Consider the following 15,147-nt stretch of genomic DNA (forward strand, 5'->3'; position numbering starts at 1 on the left):
GTATAGTGTAGAACAGAAGGTTGCTCTATAATTTGTTGTAATTGTTAGTTTGACTCACTTGTCTATTCTAAACAAATTTTACTGTTATTGCAATTACTGAATGTCAAAAAATAGTAAAAGAAAAAAATAATACCAGCTTCAATTTCAAGGGTGTTGTTAACAGGAGAACCTGAACTTAACTGCAACATTAACATACAATATCGAGTTCTGCCCTTTTAAATGCAACAAAAGTCAAATTAATTTTGTGGATGAAACTGAAGAGTATTTAGTCTGTTTTGTTTTGCTTGGTTCTAGGATAGAATGTGAAACTAAATATCTTCATCCAGAGATAACTGAAGTTCCTGCTCCTGTTTAGATTTCATCATCTGTTAGAAATCTCCTAGGTGATTAAACTAATGCACTGTAAAAGAATGAATCAGTCCTGCAGAGCTCTTCTCTGTACAGGGAATAACTTGCTTGGTAAAGTACTATTGGGGTTTTACTAAATTAAAATCCTAGGAATTTTTGTATATAATATATTTTATCTGTGAAAGCTGAGTAAAATTTTATACGTGACTCTCAAACTAAATTCCTATGGTAATTAATAAAGAAGATTTGAATACATTTCTGGTAGAGTCATCTTTGACCAATTTAATAACTTGATTTTCTTAACAGAGGACAATCCTTATCTCTCAAGGCTTGCAGTAGCATTGGGATACACCATGAAATTGTTAAGAAAATCACGGAGTCTTTCCTTTGTTGTGAAAAGATGAATTCAGATTGGAAAGTTATCATTTACTGACTCAGGTGAAATTCAGTCTTAGTAATTATTTAATATTTATATTTCAGTTCTTTTCTAGGTAGCAGTAGATCCCTGAAACTCTTATCAGATGCATCAAGTAGGCTGCTTACCTACGCAAAGACAAATCATTTTAACTAATCACTTGTTTACAGACAAACATGAATATTGGTTTTTGCATGTCTGCAAAGACAGGTAAAAAATGTAGTCAAGTGCGTATTCTTCTAGCATATTGTACACACACTTACCTTATTTTAGTAGATTTATTAAATGTTATTTATCCCCACCCCCTCTTGGCCTATTTTTTGTGACTGCTATGGTAAGTGGGAATGACAAGAGCTAAAAAAGAGATAAGGAAATGATCTTATCAGTCAGCTCAGAGATGGCATTTCCTGAGTGGCATTTTGCAATTGTTGCATGAATTAAAAGTGCAGATATATAATAAATTTGTGTTTTTCAGTGGGTTTGTCTTTCCACTCCTGATCTCCAGCTGCAATTTACTCTTGTCCACTTCACTGAATGTAGTTGTGGATAAAGACTACAAGAAATTAATTGAAATCAAACAAAATCTTCCTTTTATTATATGACATAGTATTTGTGTATGCATTCACTAATTCTAATACTGTTAGATTTTTGATTGTAGTGGAGAGAAATAATTATCTCCACTTTTTTTTTTAATATGGTATGTGCTTTTCCAGTTTTTAAAGTTTCTTTCAAAATTCCATGTAAACAACTTACTATGCTGCACCCAGTAAGTACCTGCATGATGTGCACGTTGCTCTAGATTGCTAAATCAATGTTAAATCTGACTAGAGTTGACTGAATTGGTAAAAAAACCCCACAACCAAATATATGTACTCATTTGAATTCAAGAGGAAATTTTGATTCAGTCATGTATGCTGCCCTTTTATACTTTCTGTTTGTGAACACTTAAGAACTTGATTCTTGATTCTGAGAATATTCCAGGAACATTTAAGACTGAAGATTTTATGAAAACAAATGTTGAATATAGTAGTAACAGGGTGAGAATCCTTTGGTCCTTTGGTAATAAAGCTTGTGATGGTGTTTTGGAATAATGGTTGTCTTTATAAAGAGCTGGTTGATGTAGAACTAGATTTGGAAGAGGGCCTTTCATGGTTAAATTCAGTAGTCTTACAAAAGCTGGGGAAGACTACCATACTTAGGAAGTAAAGCTGATTGTTTTTCATAGGTATGTTACAAAGTGATCTATTTGATCTACTTGAAACAACCAAAATTTTCAGGAAAGAGTTTCTTGTGCAATAGCACTTGGCAGAATGGAAAAGAGGATTCCACACTCTGGAGAAAGGAGTTGGTAGCAGCTCAGCATACAGTGCTTTCCTTAGTTATTTGGGAACAGTACATTTAGTTGGCTTTTGACCTAGTGTCCTCCTAAATCAACAGTAAAGGTTGGACAGATAAATAAGAGAAATTTGATGCACTGGTAATTAAGAAAGTATTCTGATTCAGGGCAGTAACTGAGAGGAAATGAAGAATGCAAACACACAGATGCAAACAGAGGGGAGAGCTTTTCCAAAGCTAATCCAACAACCTTTGAGCTCTATCTCTACAGAGTACAGTACTTTGCCCGCTGTGGAGGGAAGGCTGATTTCATTCTTTCTCCTATTTTGTTTTCAGTGTGGAGTCACTGCAGTAATCTCTGTTCAAAAGATGTTAGGGACATGGCAGAAGTTGCTGCAAGCGAGAAAGATTACCCAGACAGTTTCTGTGCATGAGTTCTATTTCCTTGACAAACATTGACTAAACGGGACAGCAACGGTAGCTGATGGATTAAGGCAGGGCAGATCATGAGGGAAAGAGTTCCTTTCAAGAGATGGGTTTTTGACAACTGGCAAGTCAAGGAATTTCATCTTTACTGGAATGGAGACTTGGAAGTTCTTTCTACCCAGCTGGGAAGGTAATAGTCTAAATTGCCAAGAAGTCCAAAGGTAGCAAAGTAATGAATTAAGGAGAGCATCAAGGTGGACAAAGTATAAAGAGGCATGTTAATGAATTTAAGAGTAAAGTAGCTGCTAACTAAGGAACACATTCTCTTATTTAAGTCAGCAATTATACTGGAAGACAGCAAATATTTTACTTGCATTTATAAAAAGGCCCTGATAGGATTTACAGTGCCTGGCAGAATGCCTGTTTCAGCTGAATTGATGCCTAAACCCCACCCATTTCCTCTGTTTCACTGCTGACTTGCTTAGCGGTGTCACATTCAGCCAGCTTTAGGAATCTCTTTATCTCCATATTAATTGCATGCAAGTATGCCATTAGGCATCAGGGCATGTCTGAGTTAGGTATAGTAACACTTTAGTATCTTCGATGTTCTGAGCAAAGTAATACTCTGATAAAGTAACATCCTGAGTGGATAAAAGAGTACAGAGCAGAGAAAAAAGGGAGTTCATTTTCCTCAGGAGAAAAAAAAATAACCTTTGGAGTATCTCAGGTTTCCGCATATGGGTGGAAGTTGATCTATTTATTAATCATTTGGAAAATGGAAGACCAGTGAGGTATTAAATTGTAAGTATGCTCCAAAATAATGTAGTTAAATGAAGAAATGTGAACAAACTTCAGGAAGAACTAACAAAGCTGGCAGCAAAGTTGCCACAATTGCAGGATAAAATCACTGTTGATTTAAAGTGGTGATCCAGGATGCATGCAGATCCAGGAATACACAGATAATAGGAACAAAAAGAAAAGCCCACCAGTTCAATAAGGGTTTTCAAAGGAGCCTTTAGTTAGTTGAAAACACTGATGATTAGGATTAGGACAACTGTACCTAAGCATGCGCTAAAGTGTATTTTGCTTTTCATGCCATAGTTATTTTTAGCATCACTACTCTGTTTTTCAATTTGAACACAAACCTTTTGTTTTCATTGAAGTTGGAAAGGAAGACATTCTGGAGTAATTAGAACACTACTGTTCTTTTCAGCCTTAGCTTTATTCGTATGGTTAAAAAAAAATCAAACTAATGGACTTCAGAGGCTTGTTGGGTGCATGGGCTGGGAGAAGCAGCAGGAAAACAATATACCTAATGTGGCGAAAGGTGAGATAGCAAACTTTTATGTACCCTGGGTACCATGTATTAATCTCCTGATAACTGCTTTCACATTTGAACCTTCTGTCTCTTATGTGAGATCCAGCAATCTTTGCTTTTTTTCTGTTCTGGGAGCAATTTTCTGAATCATTAATTTTCAGTGGCCAGGCTTCAATTAGCTTAATCAGGCATTGATTAGATTTCTCAAGTCCCTGGCATTTATTTTCCACCTTGCCTATATGGTTCCTTGACTCCATTACCTGATTGTTCACTTATTGCATATAAGGTTGATTCCTCTCCATTAACATTCCCTGATGAGAGGTCTCGTTAGCCATCCAGCTAGCCACTTTCATTAGTGATGGTGGCAATTCATGGCGAAGGCCAGTTTCTACTGCCCTTGCAAAGGATAGTTTCTAAGTTGTGTTACTCTATCAGCAATTTACTCTTAGATGAAGGTGCTGCTTATCAACAGTTCTGACCCAAAGGGAAAATACTTTATTTGGAATACACTTCATACTTTGTTTAAAAAGTTGTGAAATTGTAGAAAATGAATGAAGTAAACCACTAATTTTTGAAAGCATACTTAATTCAAGTTTAGGGGTTTTTTTAAATCTGCTTTTCTTAGTGTCTAGCCTGATGTATTAAAATGCATTTTCATAGCCAGTATCATGATTTCTGAGGGAGTTTGACATTGGTTTTATAATTAAGGCTTGTGTAAGGCACATGTAGGCTCCATGTCGCCATAGACTACAGCCCCCATAGACCCATGTCCCGTTCCTAGTTACCAGTTGCTCAGCAGTTGCTCTTGTGTGCAGACTTGTTCCTCATGATACATGTTTTGGGGAGGTGTGAGCAAACAGCAAGACAGGAATGAGCCTGGAAGTGAGGCATTGGACAGAGCTGGAAAGTGGGACTTGAGTTTCAGGTGAATTTTTCTACGTGGAAAAGCACTTTCTTTTCTCTAAATTCTATTGAGGTTCTCACATTGTCTGTGGTCAGATGTGTACATTATGTTTTATTTTTGCAAATTGTGTCTTCTAAAGGCTCAAACCTCTTTTTGAAATTCTCTTTTTAAGTTATGTGTATACAGTAGCTTGAACTAGACAGACCTGAATGTAAATGAGCTTGTGCCAAAATCAATAGCAGGGAAGTTCTGATAGCACAGTTTTGAGTTTAACAACTTTGTGATATATATGCTAATTAAAAACTCTAGTCTCTAGTAAAAAGTTTTTTAACAATAAAATATGGATTTGAATTGAAAAATATGGAATCAGATCTTCAAGCAGTTTTTGCTGTAGGTTTTTTGAGTTGGGAGAGTTGCCAACATTTCCTTTTCTTTGTAACTAAACTGAAGTTGCTTGACTTCAGTTTTGATGAGTCAACATGTCTGAAAAAAATGACATACTGCCAGGAAGCTTCTAGGTCACTCTAATTTTCACATGCTTATATAATTATATATGATTTGTCTTATCACAGTCCTAGGACATATAGGTGCCTTCTAATTTAAATGATAAAATACAGAAAGGGATCCTTGCAAGGTTTAACATTTGGGTTTTTTGTAATTGTTCAGAAATATTTTGAGCTTCAGCTTCAGCTTTTGGTCAAAAATGTTAGCACAAAAAATTGTAAAAAGCAATTAATGATCCCTTTCTTCTTAAGAGTTAGTTGAAACAGTGATTAGATTCAGTGTGAGACTGTTCTGAAGTTAATTTCCTCTTTTTGTACTCTTTGTTTTAAAGATTCATTGTGATCTGCTGGATTTTTAGACAGAGAGAGATCTCATTTTTCTTATTCACTTTGTTGTTTATGCTTCATGTCCTTATTATGCCCCCACCCCAAACCATAGCCACTTATTTGAGAAATATAAAATGTGGAGGGTTTAGTAGGTTTCCTGTCTTGAAATTATTCTAAAGTTATATTTTTGTCGATTGCAATCTCACATATATGATAAATATTCTTTGTTTTATTAAAATATCCCCGTCCTTGTTTTGAATCATCCCCTCCCTTTTGAATCAGAGGTACCCTTCAGCAAAGAAATTTTCATGTGTCTAAAGCTGTCTTTCTATAGAAACCACGGTCTTCTGTGATGAAAAAACCCTTTGAAAATATCTGACAGTTCATCTCTGCAATTAGTAATTTTCAATTACTACATTCAGAGTGGCATAGAGCATTAACATACAGCTATCTCAGAAATCACATCCAGTGTCATCACTCCACTTTTGGTCATTAGTTGTCTCTGAGGTTTCTGGCCTTACTGTGACCATTTGCAGGGCACCATCAGTTTGGACCTTTGTCTTTTCTGTCTAGTGAAACCCACTGCTGATTCACTACATTACTTAGGCAGTTAATAATGCTCTGTGAAGGACTGCTAGGAAGAGGTATTTTGTCAGCTGCAGAGGCAATGATGTGGGGCTTGTGTTTCTCCAGAATCGATGGCACAACTCTGACAATCTTGCCAGCTGCCCAAGCGTGTCTCATTTTCAGTTTTGGAGCTGGAGGTTATTGACAGAGTATGGATAAATGGCCTGTTCAACAACTATTCTTTCAGGCATAGCTTTACATGGTTCACCCAGCTGAACCACCCTAGCACAAAGCAAATGTGGAAATGGTTGCCCTGAGGTACTTTTTCTTTCTTTCTGGATGGTCCCAAAGGGCATTGTTGGGTGCTATACTTCAGTGCACTTTCTACAGGTGTATTTTAAGAATCTCTTTAGAAATCCCTCATCTCCAACATATGCATAAAATAAGCTGCTTGATGAAGGGAGAAATTATAGTCCTTGGTGGACAGTGCTTGATAGACACCTTGCCTAGTTCTGGCTAGTCAGAAAACTGCTGTGGCACATGTCCCCTCATTTGTGTTTTTCCTGCTGATAAGGCAAATAGGCCTGTTTACTTCCAATCCCCACCTTGAAACACCTTTTTACCTTCTGAATAGGCCACGGAAATGTTCCTTCAACAAGCACTACCTTGAGTTCTCAAAACTGAGCTTAGCAAGGCTGCTTGATTTATTGCACTGGGTTCTTAAGGAAGTCCTGTGACATTTTGTTGCTGACAGCTCAAAGCTTCTGACTAAAGATGAAGTTATTGGTTTTAATTAGATCTGGATAAAAGGAACAAAATTATAACAAAATTCTCATAAAAGTTCATTTCCATTTTTCATCAAAGCTTTCTTTACAATGAAATTTACTTAGAGGGAAAGATTAGATCTATGTAAATTTAGGTACTTAACTAAGTTGCCAAAGATCAGAGCTTAGTTTTTTTTAGATTTTCTCTGCAGTCAAGGGAGAGAGACAGAGAAATCTAGAAAGATTGTAAGTCTGGTTGATGTGGGCTGGGTTGCACACTGAAGCAATTTGTCTTTCTCCATTGATTACAGAGGACAGATACAAGAGCTGCATAATTATGCAGCTTGTGAAAATAAGCTTAGGTGAAGTGCAGAAACACAGAGGGAAGGATCTAGACCTAAACATCTTTCCTGCAATGGGAATGAGTTGACTAGACCTGCATTTGTCCCATATGGTCTGCCTCAGGGAACGGACCTGACTTAGGTAGGGAGATACTGATGGAACAAGCAATGTGAGCTATCCTCCCCCTAAACTTATATATTGCATTAATGACCCAGGAAATATTCACGACTATTAAGCAAACCTACTTCTGCTAGAGAAGCTTAGCTGTGGCTGAAAGTCTCCAGCTGACTCCAAGGGGTTAGGTATAGAGAATTTTATTCTCTCTTTCAAGAGAGAAAGAACAAAAGCCAAGAGCTGGTCAAAATCCTAATATGTCCTTATTCCTAAACATTTTGAAGTAGCTTGAACGCAAAACTTATGGCTGAAATTCAGCACTGCATAAAACAAGAGGTGTACAGCGTTAGTTCTTCATATGCATTAGTTCTTATTTTGTCTTTGAAAAAAACACATGCCAATAACATGTTGTGATAACAATACATGTGAGTATTGTAACTATGAACATTAATGTTCTGAAATAGAAATTACTGCATACCTTATTAACTACTTCAGCTTATGTTATGATTAGAAATAATAAGGCATATATTCTTGCTAGAAATAAAGGTGGTACATTTTGTGCAGGAGCTAAATGGAAATTAAGTTTTAGACAGTGAAGAGTACAGTTGTATATTTATTCTATACATACATAAAGAGAATACATTATGTCATAATAGGTGTTTTTTTTGGAGTGAATTTGGGACAGCCACATTATTAATGATTAAAATATAGTGGGTCATCTCTTACTGTTATGAATAGTACCCTGTATCATTGCACTTTGTACATGAAATATGATGCATGTATTGTGCCAACAGAAAAAAATATTATCAAAGCAGTTATATTTAAAAAATTGAAAAAAACCTTTTACTTTCTGCTTGTAAACTCTGGTACTTTCCACCGGTATATCTATCCCAGGCCTTTGAGGCAGCCATAAAAAAGTATTGGGAGTTTGAAATTTGATATTTCAAGGAGTTTTAAGAGCTAGATGCAATCCCTAGGACCTGTTGGGAAAGAAGGAGTTTTTCCTTTCAGTTACCTTTTCTGCTTTACAAAGCTGGAAAAATTTCAGGCTTTAAGTTATGATTTTTATTAATACAAAATTTCTCTGATAGAGACTTTGTCTGCCTTTGTCCTTAGAAGTAATTTGTGGAGGAATAAAATCAAAGATTTTTGGAACTCCTTATGACCCTGAAATATTAAAATAAGTCCCAGAGAGCAGGATTAATATGCAGACGTCAGATATCCATGTTATAGGTATTTTTTTACACAGTTAGGTTGTCACACGGCTCTTACTGAACGTGCTATTTTGCCATGTCACTCTACAAGGACAGCTGGATAAATTTATTGAATGGTGAGTGTAGGAATTTCTGCAGATGGAGGAAACATTTTTCCTGGCCGATTGATTTAAAAAGAAAATGATTTGTCAGTGTGCAAATGTGTCTGGAGGAAAAAGGGTAAAGGAAAGAATTAGAGGCCAGTCTGTATAATCATAAGTGAATCATACAAATGTGTACATGTGCTCAGGCTGTGTAGATGACCTGACTGAGTTATTAATTGTTCTCATGAATATTATGCTGGACTGGGATTTTCCTGAAGAATATTGGAAAATGTTGATTCAGTGAAACCAAATATTTTTATAGACTTAGTTTCATCTGGATCTGTCTGGGAATGTTTTCAGGTAATAGGAGAGAATTTGGGTGGCAGGAGAACATCGCCCTTTCCGCTGGAATAATGAACTGGTTGAGGCACTTGGCATGGATATGGGCGAGAGAGTGCAGAGCTGACTGCCTGTGGGCCCGCCTCACTGGAGGAGGTGAACCTCTTGCCTGTGCCTGTTTCCTCATCCTCCTGGCACTGCACAAGGAGGCTGTGCTCAGTGTGAGTTTTATAAAAAGGACCATTTTTAATAGCTTTATGTGGAGTGGTTTTTTTTTTATCTGATATTCTTGACTCTGAAATTTCAGAGAAAGTTCAAATTTTCTGCAAGTTATCCTTAAATCCCCATATTTGCTTTTAATCCCACTGCATATTTAAGCTCCTTCACTTAAGAGAATCCTATTTAATAAGTCAGTCTCTACCTATATTCTTTTGAGTGTGCTGCTTCTTCCTTTTGATTCCTCCTTTTGTTTTCTAGTACTTCTGTATTCTGCCATAGGCCTCCTGGACCTGAGGTAGCCTCCTTTTCCAATATCCCTGTTTTCCCTAAAACTCCTGATTCAAACCACTCCTTAACACTTTCTTTCCTTGCAGTTATTCCCTCACACTGCTTGTCTGTGTTGTACAGATGAGAGTTCCAGTTTTGTAGCTGGGTCTTATCCCTCACATTTTTCTTTCAGAGGTGTTCTTTTAAGAAATACATAAAGTTTTACAGGTTTAAAGGCCAAACTTGAGAGGAAGATCTGATAAGGGAGCAAGGGACTTTGCTATTCTTTCCTTTACCCCAATTTTTTCTTTTTAAAATATTTTTTCCATTTGCAGCTTTGCTCCATGAATAGCAGGCAAAAGCCCCTGGGGCCTGTTTATCCAGTCACCCCTATTCTTACACATTTGGGGTGGAATAAAATGGACTCCAGATACCATCAGCTCCTGCTGTTGGGTAAAAGTCTGACTAATGTTATTTTGATAAAAACCAAAGAGCCATTCCCCCCTTCTCCCTCTTCCCTCCCCCCAACCCCCATCCCACCAAGGGATTATGCATTTTTTTAATGCTTTTAAATTGAACAGAAAGGAGTCATAATTTCATTTAGCATCTCCTCTTTCTAGCTGGTCTTCGGAAGACTGGGAAAGGTGGGGTGTACAGTTGGAGCACCCCTTTTTTTTGCATTACCAATTCCCTATGCCTCTTTTCCTCCCCAAGCACAGACGGGCAGACAGGCAAACAACAGTCTATCTGCAACCCGGTTACCACTGCGAGCAACTACAGCTTTTTTGTTTAACTGTATAATTGCTCTCTCGGTGGGTTTTCTTTTCCCTGTCTCCATTTGTTTTCTTAATAACTAAGACCAGTACATTTAAACGGTCCTTTTTTTTTTTTTTTTTAACAAGCATACTGGATGTAACAAGATATGCAGCTAAAAACATTAATCATATTAAAACTAATTAAAAACTGAAAAGTTTCTGTGCATTCCAAGCATTGGGGGCGGGAGGGGGCGGGGAGGGCTTTGGACTGAGCACTGGCGTTTCCTGAGCACAAGCAAATGCCTGACACATGGACTTCGCCGAATTCCAAAATGTAGCAAAACAGTGCCTGCATATTTGGCAGGAATCACCACCAGTTCAGGTCAGTGTCTGTTTCAGCAGAAGACGAAGCCCTGCATGTTAACAGAGGAAAATAATTCAGAGGAAAAGGGGAGGAACAACATGTGACATTTTGTAAGTGCAGCACTTGCGTTACCCAAGGCGCAGCACTCTCTGTAAACACTTCCTCTGATGCCACTGCCTTCGAATGCATTTTTTCGGATTGGGATTGGGGCGGGGGGAGGCAGTGGGAGGGGTGAGGAGGAGGTCAGGGCTTTCAAGCTGTTGGGATATGAATCCGCTAGGGTTTTTCCCTTTTTTTTTTAAACTTGTGCATTTTAAATGTTGAGTGCAATAAATGTTTTGAGGAGACACCAGTGAACCTGTGGCCAGAAAGACATGCAAGAAGTGCTACAGGACACCAACCCCCAAACCAGTGGGGGCTTGGAGAAGAGAAGGGGCAAGGCTGCAGGGAAGGTGGTGCAAGTGATGGGGCTCTGCAGTGCAATCTCACAACACCAAGTGCAGGGGAGGCCACCTGGGAAGGGTGGGTGATCCTTGGAAGCCCCAATACCTCACCTTGCTTCCAACCTTCCTGCTCCATAAGCCTATGGCATGGTTCTTGGTCACTGATCCCTGATATTGAGGTGTCCGCGTCCACTTAGGGGCACAGTCTGATCCCCCAATTAATTTAGAAGCAAACCTATTTTTTACTTTCCCAGTAAGAGTAGGTCATTAAGATTTAAAATACTCTTTTGGTCATGGCCTTCTTGCTTTCTTGAATTTCAGCACCTTAAGCTGCCTTTGTTGTTGAGGAACTTGCTATTTCTTCAGAGACAGGGCTGCATCACTTGTTATTGTAACACTTCTTGGTGATAAAGTTCAGTCTAAAAATTAAGCAGCTGCAATGTTGCAGCACAAATTAGTTTAATGTAAGCAGTCAGGAGCAGCTGTTTGGCTCGGGACTGTGCTCCGGCGGTGGGGGAAGGGCGCTGTGATGCTGACAGTGTTTTTTTCTCTACATAAACATTTTCGGCTGTTGCAGCTTTTGTGCCGATCATGTGACAGTGTCCCTAGGCAGATAATTTATTTCTGTAGCTTTCATGAGCAATCATTAACCTTCAGACACTGAGCTTGCTTTCTGCTTTGTGGCATTTGTTATTTTTTTTTGTATCCTAACTAGTTTAATTCACAGAGTGTCAGGAGAAAATTACAACCAATTTATAATAGACTGTAATGCATAATACTTATGTTTCTATTAAAACAGACCTTGCTTACAAGACCATTCTTACGGCTTAGCTTGTGTTCATGGATCAGAATAATTATTTTCAGTGATGTAAGTGCAGCTGTCATCATGATACTCCCATAGTGTCTTATTCTGAATGCAAAGCCCTTCAGAGTCCTGATTTAGGACCACCCTTTTGAATTCCTCCTTTGCTGGACACACTGCAAAGTTTATTGAGATGCAACAGGCTTGGGAGAAAGGGCACAGCATTTATTCTGGCGATTCCTATTCTCCCACCATGACCGGCTGCTGAACAGGTATTGACTGCTGCAGAAAGTGTGTCTAGAGGAGAGGCGAGGCATTACTGATAACAATTGCAGCTTGAATCTGTACTAACTTAATCTGGGGTTTTAGAGCAGACTCAGCAGACAGGATTGGATCACAAAGCAGTTGTGACTGTTAGAAAAAGACTTCATTTTTATTCCTGTCCATTTTGTTACAGTAAGGGAAACAATAAATTAAGTGACTTTGTCAAGGTCACTGAAGAAATAAATGTCAGGATAGGAATTTCCCTTTCCCTAATCCTTTTCCCCAAGTCCTGTGCTTTTGTCTAGGGAAGATGACAAAAGACTGAAAACTACAGAGTCTTGGGCAAAAGAACTAAAAAGTAAACAATAAAAAAAAGGGTGTGGGGGGTGGGTGAAGGGAAGGGAAATCTTGAGCTGAAAGCCAGGGTAACTGCTGAATATAATTTTCCTTCAGATCTGAATGTGATTTTTGCTTTTGTTTTCTGCCTCTCTGCCCTATCTTAATTCCCTTTTCTAGCTGGCCATTCACTAGCACTATGAAGTTCGTCTTTTTTTATACCAGAAAGCAACATATTATGTTTATATATGCTTTGAATAGGTGTAGTCTAGACATGAGTATTCCTTTATTTCTTATAGTTTGTGCCATAGTGGAATCAGACATTTATGAGAGAAGTGCTGCCAACATAATGTTGCAGATACAATGGACAAGACAGACATAGGGTGGAGGGGAACAGACATGGAGAATTAAAAGATTTTTCCAATGCCCCAAGGAAGAAAAGGGACTTTATCATAATCTGGTCAATGGAAGAGCAGTACCATCCAGATAGCTCAACTACTGCTTTACCCCCTTAGGACTCAAATGAAACTTTGTCTATCCTATGATTACCCATTAACTTATGAAAAAGGCATATAACTGGGAGAAGACCAAAATGTATGCTTAGTCTGAGATATGACAGTAGCACATGCTGTATCATTATGTAAAATATACAAATAGGTGCATGGATTTTGCTGTCAATGTCAGGAAAAACATTTCATTTCTCATTAGTTAAAAATAATGTCTGAAACTGCTGTTTTACTGATGCTAGGTTTCTGTGTGGAAAGATGAATGAATGAGTAGCTCACTGTTTGAAACCTCCATCTTTCAAAATGTTTAATGAAAATGAAAGCGCAACATATGGTAAATGTGGACTGAAATCAGGGATGAAAAAGCAGAAGCCTGGGACACTCACTGAAGGGCAAATGCGAATACAGAGGGGCTTGTTGTGTTACATATAGAAGCAGGTAACATTTTCGGATGTATTAGAGTGACTTAGGAGTTATCATCCCATTGACTTTTGACTAGAGTCAGGATGTAACTGCCTAAGTGAATTCTGAAAACGGGAATTAGATTTCTAAGTCATTTTAAGGTGCTTTTGAAATTTTTAGCCCTAATCCCAGGGTGATTAATTTGTAACAAGGTGATTCATTTGTATCTTTCTTGTCTTCAGAAGCCTGAATGACACATCTGAGATGCACTCTAAAGGCACAGGTAATAGAGTGCTACCTCAGCGACTTTAAAAGACAATTGATTAATTTGAATTCATGCTTTTATTCACAGGTTTAAAGAATTCTGAAATTAGCAATAGGGCTTTGGAGGTGCTTGGTTTGAACTTTCGCTTCCATACCCTTGCCTTCATTAGGGTTTTCCCATTTTTTTTTCTTTCTTTTTTAATTTTTCCTGAAAATTGTCCCTATCTATCCCCATTGCTAAGAGCAATGCAGCCCCCCTGGTCACAGCAAAAGCAGGAGGTCTGAGATAGTAGCTGTTTTGCTGCATGGAATGGCTGAGTAGTTTTAGACAAAACAGTGTCCTGGAACCTGCTGTGAACTGGTCTCTACCAGTTTGCATTGGGAACTACCGGCACTTTTGCTGGAGCTGCCCTGCAGCGAGCAATGCTGGGAGAAAGGCCTGGTCAGATACAGTTAGTAAGACAAGACTTTCTTACAGTAAATTCAAGCCACCTAACCCGCTAGTTTGCCCAAAGATAAAATAAGACTGATTGCTTTGGTATTTCACCAGATTTTGTTAGAATCTTGCTAAGAACATACTGTAGTGTTTTATGAAGTTAATTATTTTGTTATTACTGTCCTAATCTATTGTCGAAAAACTGAAACTGTAGTAGTGCTTGTATAGATTTGGTCAAGACGTTATATAAATCTATATATAATGTTGACTTACATCAACAACATTGTTGCAAAGGTCAGTTTCCATTGCTCCTGTGAACCTCTGTGTTTTAGGGTGTAAGTGATGACACATCTTCCTTTCTGGAGTGAAAGGAAGACTGCCAAGTCTATCTATGGGACTTCTTGAAAACATTAGTGCTTACCAGAAACAGCAGACACTAGAAACAAATCTAAATATTTGACTTGACTGTACTTTCAGAATCGAAGGATCTGATGGTCACAACAACTTTACTTTCATCCCCTGGTATAACTGCAACCAAACAGACTTCTCAAATTAATTTAGAAGGCAATGACTGGTATTTACTGTCTGGAGTAAGGAAGCCTGGATTTGCTTGCCTGTCTTCAAGGAGAAAGCAGAGTAGAGGGACTGAATGCAATACAGGTTTGATTTATGGACTAATATTGCCAGCTTTTGACTGTGGAAATTATTTGGTGGAATGATTTGTTTCATGCAGTTTCAAAGTAATCTCCCTGAGAGCTAGGAAGTTACCTCAATTTTGTGTGCTGCAGGCTGGAGAGAATCATGTTCCCAAGGAGCCCTCCTGCATTTTCCAGTGTGTCAGCAGCCTCAACCACTACACATCTTTTGATGTAAAGATTCCTAAAAGGTCCTAAGGAATATTGGGGACATGTGAATATTAGGAAAAACATACCTGTAAGAACATACTCTAAAGCTCCCTACTCTCATTCACACAAGAGTAGAAGAAGGGTAAAGCTTCATCACAGTCTGGGCTGCAATACCTGGGCTTTTCTTTCCCAAGTCCCTTGGCTGGAGAAAGTGCTACACATCATTTGGCCCTTGAGAAATGGAG

The 15,147-nt window shown here is 38.2% G+C and overlaps 1 long non-coding RNA gene across 4 annotated transcripts in view; it reads left to right on the forward strand.

The window, feature by feature from the left end:
* Positions 1-10,510: 10,510 nt before the first annotated feature.
* Positions 10,511-15,147, forward strand: part of LOC113942892 — a 48,928-nt gene continuing 44,291 nt past the window's right edge. For 3 of the 4 annotated variants that reach the window (XR_003526096.1, XR_003526097.1, XR_003526099.1), the window contains exon 1: positions 10,511-10,714. This is a non-coding gene — a long non-coding RNA (uncharacterized LOC113942892). The remainder of the gene's footprint in view (positions 10,715-15,147) is intronic. The other variant, XR_003526098.1, reaches the window with a different exon arrangement.

Source organism: Corapipo altera, unplaced genomic scaffold, assembly GCF_003945725.1.
Source record: "Corapipo altera isolate COAL_440 unplaced genomic scaffold, ASM394572v1 2b, whole genome shotgun sequence".
Classification (NCBI taxonomy): Eukaryota; Metazoa; Chordata; class Aves; order Passeriformes; family Pipridae; genus Corapipo; species Corapipo altera.